Source organism: Stigmatopora argus, chromosome 10 (genome assembly GCF_051989625.1).
Source record: "Stigmatopora argus isolate UIUO_Sarg chromosome 10, RoL_Sarg_1.0, whole genome shotgun sequence".
Classification (NCBI taxonomy): Eukaryota; Metazoa; Chordata; class Actinopteri; order Syngnathiformes; family Syngnathidae; genus Stigmatopora; species Stigmatopora argus.
Genome location: NC_135396.1, coordinates 5,136,911 through 5,149,060, shown reverse-complemented (window position 1 = coordinate 5,149,060; position 12,150 = coordinate 5,136,911). Strand labels below are relative to the sequence as shown.

The 12,150-nt window shown below is 37.3% G+C and overlaps 1 protein-coding gene across 2 annotated transcripts in view; it reads left to right on the top strand.

The window, feature by feature from the left end:
• The window catches only part of gab2 (GRB2-associated binding protein 2), a 35,796-nt gene that overhangs the window by 5,935 nt on the left and 17,711 nt on the right, over positions 1 to 12,150 (top strand). Inside the window, exon 1 of one of the 2 annotated variants that reach the window (XM_077611589.1) lies at positions 10,236 to 10,355. The exons of the other annotated variant lie outside the window; for it this stretch is intronic. The gene's annotated coding sequence lies outside the window, so the exon portion shown is untranslated. Of the gene's footprint in view, positions 1 to 10,235; positions 10,356 to 12,150 lie in introns of those variants that run through there. 2 annotated transcript variants of the gene reach the window in all.

The window sequence follows — 12,150 nt, the reverse complement described above, 5'->3', positions numbered from 1 at the left end:
TTTTTTCATTCTAATCCTCAACAGTTTATGTTGTGTGTGTTTTTAGGCTATAGTCAATAAGTGCTTGTTTTGTCTGTTGTACCCTATTTTACTATTACTTTAAGATATAATGTTTCCTCTTGGCCCCAAAAATGCAACTTACACTTCACTGCGACTTCTATATTAGTTTCACTTTCCTTGTATATTCTTTGGTCCGTGCGGCTTATACTCTGGTGCGGCTTATACTCTGGTGCGGCTTATACTCAGGTGCGGTTTATATATATTCCCTTTCATTGTGGTTTCTTTGGCTAGTGTTTGAGTTTGATTTATTTAACAAGAGACAGCACATATTAATGATGGATATATACATGTAAATATGTAAAATTGTAGCCGAGAGCTCATTTCCATCTTTAGTCCCTTGTGTAGGTTGAAGATAAACAATGACACCTACTAAGCACGCATACACACACGTAGCACAGTTTTAGACAGCGTTTGATCGCAATTTTGTTCGTCTAATAGCCAGGCTTTAAGATGATTGGCGAAGAAGTTAATTGGGATTGAGTTCCAGGTATGTGCGGCATGGACAGAGAAGGTAAAAGGACTTTTTTAAGGGAATTACACAGTCACCTCTAGAGCCAGCCATTGTTGATGTGTTGGAATTTCTCCCTGGTTTTTAATAAACAAAATATAAATAATGTGATTTTTGAACGTGGCTTTGCATAACCGGGTTACAGCCAAAAATGTTATGCTGAAAGCTGCCAGTAAAATACAGCCATTGTTGTTTGACCACAGTTATTTGGTTTCATTCCTGATTAACTAAAAGTTTGTGTGTGCAAAAACACTACACACCAAATTCTCGATGTTTGGTCTGTTAGACCCGAAGTTTTCCCACTTTCATGGCGTATTAGCCTTCGTTTTGTGAGCGACAACCGTTTGGACAGGGCAGGAGAGTAACCAGAGATGTGCGGCGTCCGTTCACGCAGTCTGCTTAACATCTCTTACGACTGGAGCTTATGTAAACTGTGCGACTTCCCCGCTTGTGTTTAGTTTGAACTCGCAGGCTGTTGTGTAAACTCGTGTCACACGGGTAGGTGCCCATAAGTTATAGAAATTACAAACACATAAGCTATAAATTATATATTAGGTTATATTATGTATTATTTTAGTTTTTTTAGGCGTAAGCAAAATCAATAAATCAACAAATAAAAAACTAGAGGCCGTTGTTGTTGTTATATTTTGGACTTTTATTTGTAAAAATAAAATAAATAAATAAATAAATATAAATCTTAATCTTTTTTTCTGGTTTGCCATTAGACATTCCCAAATTGACACTGACATTTTTATTATGTACATTATACAACTCATTAATTGCACTATTTTTATGTAGCTTTTTAAAATTCACTTTAAGGGTATGGCAGTTTTTGTTATTTATGTAACTAGCAAATAGGAAGCCTTTTAATGTAATACTAAACTAATATTCTTTTCATATTTATATATGTTTTAAAATTATGTGATATTAAGTGAATTCTTTTTTATTATGAAAATTGTTATGGATAACTGCTTGTTAAAAATCAAAACAAATACAAAAGGTCATTCAAAATCTTTGCATTAATCCAAATGTCATTGTAATTTTCGCCGTATTCATGATTTCACCATTAAAATTGATATTTGATGTATTTTTAGGATGGGAAGCTCAGCTCTGTCTGTAAGTGATTGTCGTAATACTGTAGTACTACTTTTTAGATAATTATATTCTTTTCTAATGACTAAAAAAGGGCATCCAATTGGTTCCCAATTTGGGCTATATTCATCATTTCAACCTTTGAATTGAATTTGTAACCATTTTGATAGCTTGTTTTTTTATGTATTTATTTTTTCTATTAGCAGCTCAGCTCAGTCCCAACAAACATGACGTTGTGTGCCTGGGCACGCCCCATTCATGATCTCACAGTTGCTCGTGCCCTAAACAATTATCCGAGGCGTGTCTGTTGTAGTAGGACACACAGTCGTATGAGAGTCTGTGTCAACACGCGAGCTGATACGCGTCACTCTTCGTGTTTTCAAATGTGCATGAGCAAACATACAAACTAAACACTTTGTCTGTAAGCTACAATAGGAGGACAGGGTGGCCTCTTACCTTGGGGCACCCCCCTCACATGCGTACAAACACACAGCTGCACAAACACAAGGTGCACTACGGCTTGTCTATTTTCAGCCGGTGTATCCCAGTGCAAGACTTGTCGAGTTCTAACCTAACTCGAGTTGTTTGCTTGCAACTCCGCCCCTTTATTATACAATAACCAAGCTGCCAAACATCAAAAATCATATTTCGTAGTGGATAAAGACAATTTTAAAATTTTGTGACCCTGTTTCCGAGAGTCATTTACCAGCTACCTGTATGAAAATAAAGCTCAATATCTCATTTTCTAATTCTGTTCAAATAGTTTACTTTTTTCAATAGTTAATTCTTGCAAAGAAACAAAAAACAGCCAATCAACTATTACTCTGATTTTTGTTTTAGCTAACACAACCACCACTGCTTAAAACAACTGATGAAAATGCACACATCCTTATAAAGAAAGCATGCTACTAAACTTTAAAAATAATTAAGCCTTTTCGCAACGTGCAAAATTTATAGATTATTTTGATCAAGGGTGTCAGACTTGGGTTGGTTCGCGGGCCACGTTAACGTCAACTCGATTTCATGTAGGCCGGAACATTTTAGATATAATATTTAGATTTTTTTTATAAATGGATTAAAAGAACTGGATTAAAAGGTCTGAATATTCATTTTTTATAGATCTAAAACAATGTTTATTTTAGTTTTTTTTATATATATTTTTAGATTTACTAAAAACTAAAAACACAGAAAAAAATGATTAAAAAAATTACAATTATTGATTTAAAAAGGGGAAAATCAGGAAATTTAATATACATCTATACTCTTCATTTTAATTTGATCCTAAAACAGAAAGTCGGCACTCATGATTTACTTTCCCGGGCCACACAAAATGATGCGGCGGGCCAGATTTGGCCCCCGGGCCGCCACTTTGACACATATGATTTAGATCATGGCATTTTGAAATGACCAATTAGTTTCATATGTAGAGGTACCACTTTATAGTAAATATCTGATTTCTACGGTTCTCGTTAGGTCATTCAGGACTACAAAATTTCTATTAAAATTCATTATCCCAAGACACATGAAGTTGATTTGACTCTCATGGTGGGCGACATCTGGCCCCCAGGCCTTAAGTTTGACATCCTGAAGGAATAAACTGAGCACGCAAGCAATGTACTCGACACGAAAGTGACAAGAACGACACGTGTGACTTTTTGTTTCTCCGCCCTGCTGCCGCCTACAAAAAAAACCCCGGCCAAACAGCTTGGTCGAGCGCACGGCCAGGCATGTGATATGCGATTAAAAATTTGCGGAGGGAAAAAAGGTGCTACAAAAGCCCGGTTTGTTTTCGGCAGGGACCACGCCGGGACAAGCAGACGCCGATAATCTAGTCGTCATCAGCAGGCGGTCACACGCAATGCAGGCCGCATTCCTGCACGAAGACAAGAGGGATCTTCTCTTGATTCAGCATTGTTTGTGGCTTGCCATATTGATACTTCCCTGGAGGAAATTGTCAAGTTTTTCTTTGTACATCAGGGCTGTCAAAGTCAGATTGATTCGCAGGCCACATTCATGTCAACTAGATCTCATGCAGTTCATTTTTGGACAAAAAAAGTTAACGCGCTAGATGTAAATGACACTGAAAGATGAGCATCCACAGGCAGTTTTAGTAAATTGGTCCTCTATTGTTGTCAATGGCAGGCAATGAGTTCATTTTGCATCACTTTCTTGTCATATTAGGGAACATAGACATCATTTGTGGTAAATTTAGCATCTTTCCTATTTATTTGGGGCGTATTTCCTGGTCCGTTGGTCACTGGCTGATTTTTGTTTTTTTCCAGGTTACTTCCTGGGTTTTTGGGGGGCATTTTTGGGTTCCTCGTTAAGTCATTTTGACGTTTTGAGTAAAACCCACTGAAGAATGAATATGAAATTGGATGGGAAATTAAGCAAAGTCAGGCAGAAACTCTTCACGGACCGGATTGGAACCCCTTAGTGGGCTGCTACCGGCCCACATGCCCTATGTTTGACATCCATTGTTATAGCTTAAAGATTTACATAAATCTAGAAATGCAACTTGATTTTTTGAGAACTTGAGCTCAATAGGACAGCAAGCAAAAACAATAAATAATCAGATTAGGTATATTGAAGGAAGCACCTGTCACTATCATTATAGTTTATAGTTATATATTTCCTTCTCTTGTTTCATAAGATGTTATTCTTTGTTGAATTCAAACCAGTATGTGGCCTCACAAACAGATAATATTTGCGAGAAATGCAAAGTCTTTTGACTTGTTTGTCAAAGTCAGAGGAGGAACTCTATTGACTTAGGAATACTCTGAAGCACCCCCCGGGCACGTAAGTTCGTTTATTATTCGTCGACTAGAGCTCACGCAATCTTCCCCGCCATTCTGGTCGAGAAGGAACAAAACAATTTCCCATAAAATGTTCTATTTCATCAGTGCATTTGGTTGTGAGAGAGCATATTTCGCCTAAGCAGCCAAATTCAAAGCATTGCCATATTGAATTGAGTTATGATAAAATTCCTTTTCTGACCTCTGTGACATTTGCACGTTGACCTCATTATCCCCAAATTTGATCACTTATTTCGTTTCATGTGTCAAAATTTTCCTGCAGTGATCATTTACCACCTGCCTCTCCCAGTTCAAACAGATTGGACGTCTATCGTCGCCCACGGCCAATCGCTGCCCACAGTCGCAATTCAAATGAATCAATAATCTATCGTAGGAACCACCCAACGCGTAACGTTTCCCGTCAAATTGCCAGAAAAAAGCTAAACATTGATTTTGTGTCTTATGTTTCTGGCGGAAATTCGCTTATTCATTGTGGGTTTATTATTTCTGCAGAGTAGATGAAAACGCCATGATTATTTGTCTTCCCACAATACATGCACCAGAAATAGAGACAAACACGCCTGCTTTTCGACAAAAGGAGCTGTCGCTATTTTTAGCAGAATCGCTGTACACTTTTGATGTTTATGTTCTCTTTCTCACGGCATTGACCACTTCTTCTGTTTCATAGTCGTGCCATATGACTGTACAAGTTTAGTCAGTTGACAGATTACTCCAAAATATTCCACAAAGTTTGCTGTTTGCATGACGCTCATTCTTGCAGACAAACTTTTTTTGAAATTTGAGCGCAGTTAAAATTCTTTATGGCAGATATAATATATATAATATAGATATAATATTTAGATTTTTTTAAATAAATGGATTAAAAGAACTGGATTAAAAGCCCTGAATATTCCGTTTTTTATAGATCTAAAACAATGTTTATTTTAGCTTTTTTTTTATATTTTTCGATTTTACAAAATAATTTTTGAACTAAAAACACAGAAAAAAATGATTAAAAAATTCCAATTATTGATTTAAAAGGGGGAAAATCAGGAAATTTAATATACATCTATACTCTTCATTTTAATTTGATTTTAAAGCAGAAAGTCGGCACTCATGATTTACTTTCCCGGGCCACACAAAATGATGCGGCGGGCCAGATTTGGCCCCCAGACCGCCACTTTGACACATGTGATGTAGATTGTAAGAAATCGAGGTTTTTTTGCCTTAAATCAACAAATGATTCCTTAGGGCACAGGAGTCAAATTGGTGTAAAAGTAAATCATGTGTGCTTGCTTCATTTTTTAAAATCAAATTCAATATTATAGATGTATGGAGAATATTTACTGTTGACTCTTTTAAAACAAATATATTAAATAAACATTTCAATGTTTTAGTTAAAAAAAACATTTAAAATATGAATACAAAATAATGGAAACAGAATTTGCTGTAAATAAATAATAGATGGGGTAAGCGCCTCTAATAATGATGGATTGAATATTATTCAAATGGCAAAAAAACTAATATTAATATTATGAAGGGTAAGTATTCCTTTTATCAGTGAAGCTGAAAATCTCTATTGAAAAAAACATTCCTGTGATTTTCCATGGTGAAAATAACCTCTCAAGTAAAACACCTTTAGTTGAACTTCAATTTATCTACAAGTCAGACACAATTGGTTTGACGCCCCAGCGCAACCCAGTTGTTAACGAGGCCATCGCGTCTTCCCCGAGCTGTGTGGCCTCGGGGGGGGGGGAGGCAGGAAGGCTCACAAGGGTTCAGAATGGGGGTTGATGTGGGAGAGTCGGGGGAGGTTAGCCTCGTTCTAAATTGACAAGCCGCACCTGCCGCCGCTCCAGCGATCAATGTTACTTTTTATTGAAGAAATGTTTTGCCCTGTGAGAGATCTGTGCACCATTGCAGAGCAAAGGTGTTTCCATTCACAACCTGTGATTGGATGTTTATTATTATTATTATTATTTTTAAAATACCTGAACTTTTTTTGTAGCTTGATCTGACAGGGGTGTTGATGTATTCATTTTGTAGCATGACCTAGATCTGGAAGATTGATTCCTAATGAGATTTGGATTCAGCAGAATAAGTTTGGATCCTGCTCTGTTTAACGAGTCTGGAATATTCTTGCTTGTCTGAATTTTTTTTTTTTTTTGTCATCTAAAATAACTGGTTTTAATCCGATTTGGTCCCCTTTGCGTTTTCTGTACTGATTTAGATTCAGATGGATTTCAGATGAAGACAAAACACCTCCAATTCGTCCTGATCCTCACTTTGAATTTGGATCATTTTGTAGAAATACACCGTCCCATATTTTTTTCCAGTTACGACTTATACTTTGAGTGCTGTTAAAATTCTTCATGGCACAGATGATGTAAATTGTAAGAGTTTTTTTTTTTATCCCTAAATCAACAAATGATTCCTTAGGGCACAGGAGTCAAATTGGCATAAAAGTAAATCATGTGTGCTAATTTCATGTTTTTCTTTTAATCAAATTCAAGATTATAGATGTATGCTGAATATTTACTGTTGACTGATTTAAAACAAATATATTACATAAACATTTCAATGTTTTAGTCAGAAAAAAAGCATTTAAAATATAAATACTAAATAAGTGAAACAGCATATCACCTGTTTTCTACCTTTATTTTTAGCTGTAAAATAAATAATAGATATTCTGTCTTTCCCAATTCAGGGTGTACCTTGCCTACTGGCCATTAATGGCTGGGATCGGCTCCAGCACCCCCACGACCTTTCTTAGGGTAAGCGCCTCTAATAATGATTGATTGAATATTATCTAAATGGCAAAAAAATCTAATATTAATATTATGAGGAGTAAGTATTCTTTATATCCGTGAAGCTGAAAATCTATATTGAAAAAAACATTCCTGCGATTTTCCATGGTGAAAATAACCTCTCAAGCAAAACACCTTTAGTTGAACTTCAATTTATCTCCAAGTCAGACACGATTGGTTTGACGCCCCAGCGCAGCGCAGTTGTTAACGAGGCCAACGCGTCTTCCCCGAGCTGTGTGGCCTCGGGGGGGAGGCAGGAAGGCTCACAAGGGTTCAGAATGGGGGTTGATCTGGGAGAGTCGGGGGAGGTTAGCCTCGTTCTAAATTGACAAGCCGCACCTGCCGCCGCTCCAGCAATCAATGGCTTGGCTTTGTAATTTCATTCTTTCGTGAGTTACCTTTTTTTTGGAAGAAATGTTTTGCCCTGTGATAGAAAGTAGGACAGCAGTGGCTGATCTGTGCACCATTGCAGAGCAAGGGGGTCTGCATTCACAACCTGTGATTGGATGTTCTTTTGTTTTGTTGTTGAAAATACTTGAACTTTTTTGTAGCTTGATCTGACAAGGGGTGATGTATTCATTTTGTGGCATGACCAAGATCTGGGATATTGATTCCTAATGATATGTGGATTCAGCAGAATAAGTTTGGATGCTGCTCTGTTAAACGAGTCTGGAATATTCTTGCTTGTCTGAATTTTTTTTTTTTTTTTGTCATCTAAAATAACTGGTTTTAATCCGATTTGGTCCCCTTTGCGTTTTCTGTACTGATTTAGATTCAGATGGATTTCAGATGAAGACAAAACACCTCCAATTAGTCCTGATCCTCACTTTGAATTTGGATCATTTTGTAGAAATACACCGTACCATATTTTTTTCCAGTTACGACTTATACTTTGAGCGCAGTTAAAATTCTTCATAGCACAGATGATGTAAATTGTAAGAGTTTTTTTTTTATCCCTAAATCAACAAATGATTCCTTAGGGCACAGGAGTCAAATTGGCGTAAAAGTAAATCATGTGTGCTAATTTCATGTTTTTCTTTTAATCAAATTCAAGATTATAGATGTATGCTGAATATTTACTGTTGACTCTTTTAAAACAAATAAATTACATAAACATTTCAATGTTTTAGTCAGAAAAAAAGCATTTAAAATATAAATACTAAATAAGTGAAACAGCATATCACCTGTTTTCTACCTTTATTTTTAGCTGTAAAATAAATAATAGATATTCTGTCTTTCCCAATTCAGGGTGTACCTTGCCTACTGCCCATTAATGGCTGGGATCGGCTCCAGCACCCCCACGACCTTTCTTAGGGTAAGCACCTCTAATAATGATTGATTGAATATGATCTAAATGGCAAAAAAATCTAATATTAATATTATGAGGGGTAAGTATTCTTTATATCCGTGAAGCTGAAAATCTATATTGAAAAAAACATTCCTGCGATTTTCCATGGTGAAAATAACCTCTCAAGCAAAACACCTTTAGTTGAACTTCAGTTTATCTCCAAGTCAGACACGATTGGTTTGACGCCCCAGCGCAGCCCAGTTGTTAACGAGGCCAACGCGTCTTCCCCGAGCTGTGTGGCCTCGGGGGGGAGGCAGGAAGGCTCACAAGGGTTCAGAATGGGGGTTGATCTGGGAGAGTCGGGGGAGGTTAGCCTCGTTCTAAATTGACAAGCCGCACCTGCCGCCGCTCCAGCAATCAATGGCTTGGCTTTGTAATTTCATTCTTTCGTGAGTTACCTTTTTTTTGGAAGAAATGTTTTGCCCTGTGATAGAAAGTAGGACAGCAGTGGCTGATCTGTGCACCATTGCAGAGCAAGGGGGTCTCCATTCACAACCTGTGATTGGATGTTCTTTTGTTTTGTTGTTGAAAATACTTGAACTTTTTTGTAGCTTGATCTGACAGGGGGGTGATGTATTCATTTTGTAGCATGACCTAGATCTGGAAGATTGATTCCTAATGAGATTTGGATTCAGCAGAATAAGTTTGGATCCTGCTCTGTTAAACGAGTCTGGAATATTCTTGCTTGTCTGAATTTTTTTTTTTTTTTTGTCATCTAAAATAACTGGTTTTAATCCGATTTGGTCCCCTTTGCGTTTTCTGTACTGATTTAGATTCAGATGGATTTCAGATGAAGACAAAACACCTCCAATTCGTCCTGATCCTCACTTTGAATTTGGATCATTTTGTAGAAATACACCGTCCCATATTTTTTTCCAGTTACGACTTATACTTTGAGCGCAGTTAAAATTCTTCATGGCACAGATGATGTAAATTGTAAGAGTTTTTTTTTTTTTTATCCCTAAAACAACAAATGATTCCTTAGGGCACAGGAGTCAAATTGGCATAAAAGTAAATCATGTGTGCTAATTTCCTGTTTTTCTTTTAATCAAATTCAAGATTATAGATGTATGCTGAATATTTACTGTTGACTCTTTTAAAACAAATATATTACATAAAAATGTCAATGTTTTAGTCAGAAAAAAGCATTTAAAATATGAATACTAAATAAGTGAAACAGCATATCACCTGTTTTCTACCTTTATTTTTAGCTGTAAAATAAATAATAGATATTATGTCTTTCCCAATTCAGGGTGTACCTTGCCTACTGCCCATTAATGGCTGGGATCGGCTCCAGCACCCCCACGACCTTTCTTAGGGTAAGCGCCTCTAATAATGATTGATTGAATATTATCTAAATGGCAAAAAAATCTAATATTAATATTATGAGGGGTAAGTATTCTTTATATCCGTGAAGCTGAAAATCTATATTGAAAAAAACATTCCTGCGATTTTCCATGGTGAAAATAACCTCTCAAGCAAAACACCTTTAGTTGAACTTCAATTTATCTCCAAGTCAGACACGATTGGTTTGACGCCCCAGCGCAGCCCAGTTGTTAACGAGGCCAACGCGTCTTCCCCGAGCTGTGTGGCCTCGGGGGGGGGGGAGGCAGGAAGGCTCACAAGGGTTCAGAATGGGGGTTGATCTGGGAGAGTCGGGGGAGGTTAGCCTCGTTCTAAATTGACAAGCCGCACCTGCCGCCGCTCCAGCAATCAATGGCTTGGCTTTGTAATTTCATTCTTTCGTGAGTTACCTTTTTTTTGGAAGAAATGTTTTGCCCTGTGATAGAAAGTAGGACAGCAGTGGCTGATCTGTGCACCATTGCAGAGCAAGGGGGTCTCCATTCACAACCTGTGATTGGATGTTCTTTTGTTTTGTTGTTGAAAATACTTGAACTTTTTTGTAGCTTGATCTGACAGGGGGGTGATGTATTCATTTTGTAGCATGACCAAGATCTGGAAGATTGATTCCTAATGATTAAGGATTCAGCAGAATAAGTTTGGATGCTGCTCTGTTAAATGAGTCTGGAATATTCTTGCTTGTCTGAATATTATTATTATTTTTTGGTCATCTAAAATGACTGGTTTTAATCACATTTGGTCTCCTTTGCAGTTTCTGTACTGATTTAGATTCAGATGGATTTCAGATAAAGACAAAACAGCTCCAATTTGGTCCTGATCCTCACTCTAAATTTGGATCATTTTGTGGAAATACATCTTCTTCCTATTTTATTTTCCAGTTACGACTTATACCAAGGGTGTCAAACTCGGGTTGGTTCGCAGGCCGCATTAACGTCAACGCCATTTCAATGGGCCGGACCATTTTAGATGTAACATCTAGATTTTTTTTAATTTTTTAAAATTGGATTAAAAGAACTGGATCAAAAGCCCTAAATAGTCCATTTTTATAGATCTAAAAAAATGCTTATTTGAGCTTTTTTTTCTTAGCAATGGAAAATGTCTTTTAATCATGTTTTTTTATTTCAAATGGAAAAAAAAAAAATTTAAAGTGTAAAACGGAAAATATTTGTATATGTATTTTTAGATTTTACAAAATGCTTTTTGAACTAAAAACACAAAAGAAAAAAATGGATTGAAAATATTGCAATGATTGATTTTAAAAAGGGGAAAATCAGGAAACGTAATGTACATCTATAACCATTTGAATTTGATCCTAAAACAGAAAGTCCGCACTCATAATTTACTTTCTCGGGCCGGACAAAATGATGCGACGGGACAGATTTAGCCCCCGGGCCGGCACTTTGACACCTGTGACTTATACTTAGGTGTGAAGTATTGTCCAAAACATACAGTAAATGTAATTTAAGTGGTCACTTTGGTACAATGGAGGTCTGCAGTCAATCCCGTTCTCCAACTGTAACTGTAAACTGTAATTTTAATATCAAGTTTGATAAGACTTCATGCAGGAGACGTCTCCAGGTAATACGCAGCTGCAGGACGCCAGGTCGCGCTGACCTCTTACGAGTGGGCACGGCTCCAAAACTCAATTAAAAGGCGCCATCTCTCTCTGGAAAAGACCGATATTATTTGAAATAAGATCTGTTCCAGAGTAACAGCTATTCGTCTTCAACCTTTCCAAGTAGCACTTAGCCTGAAAGTACAGTTACCGGAATTTCCTGAAAAGTCCTTGTTGACTCTTCGGAAATTGAGATTCTTAGAGGACGATTCACAAGAAAGACTAATTTTTCTGAGGAAATTCGACAATGTCACGTCCTTTCATCTCCGTTTTGATGAGCGTCTCGCAGACCGAGGAAAGCTAGAGTGCGCGTTGCTGTCACGTTGACGCTTATCGGTGTTCACTCATCTGTTTCCCAGCCCGCCAGATGCGAGCATGCATGCAGCAAGGATATTAAGGTTACCCCCTCGAGGTTTATCAGTCCAGCAGGAAATAGACTACACACAGCCAAGACTCACTGGGCACTTCTACACCAGCTTATCAAGCCTTCGCAGTGAGCTCGTTTAAGTCAGTGGTGGCGCTAGAGGAACGTTCATTCGCCCCCCTCCCAGTTAAAATGGATT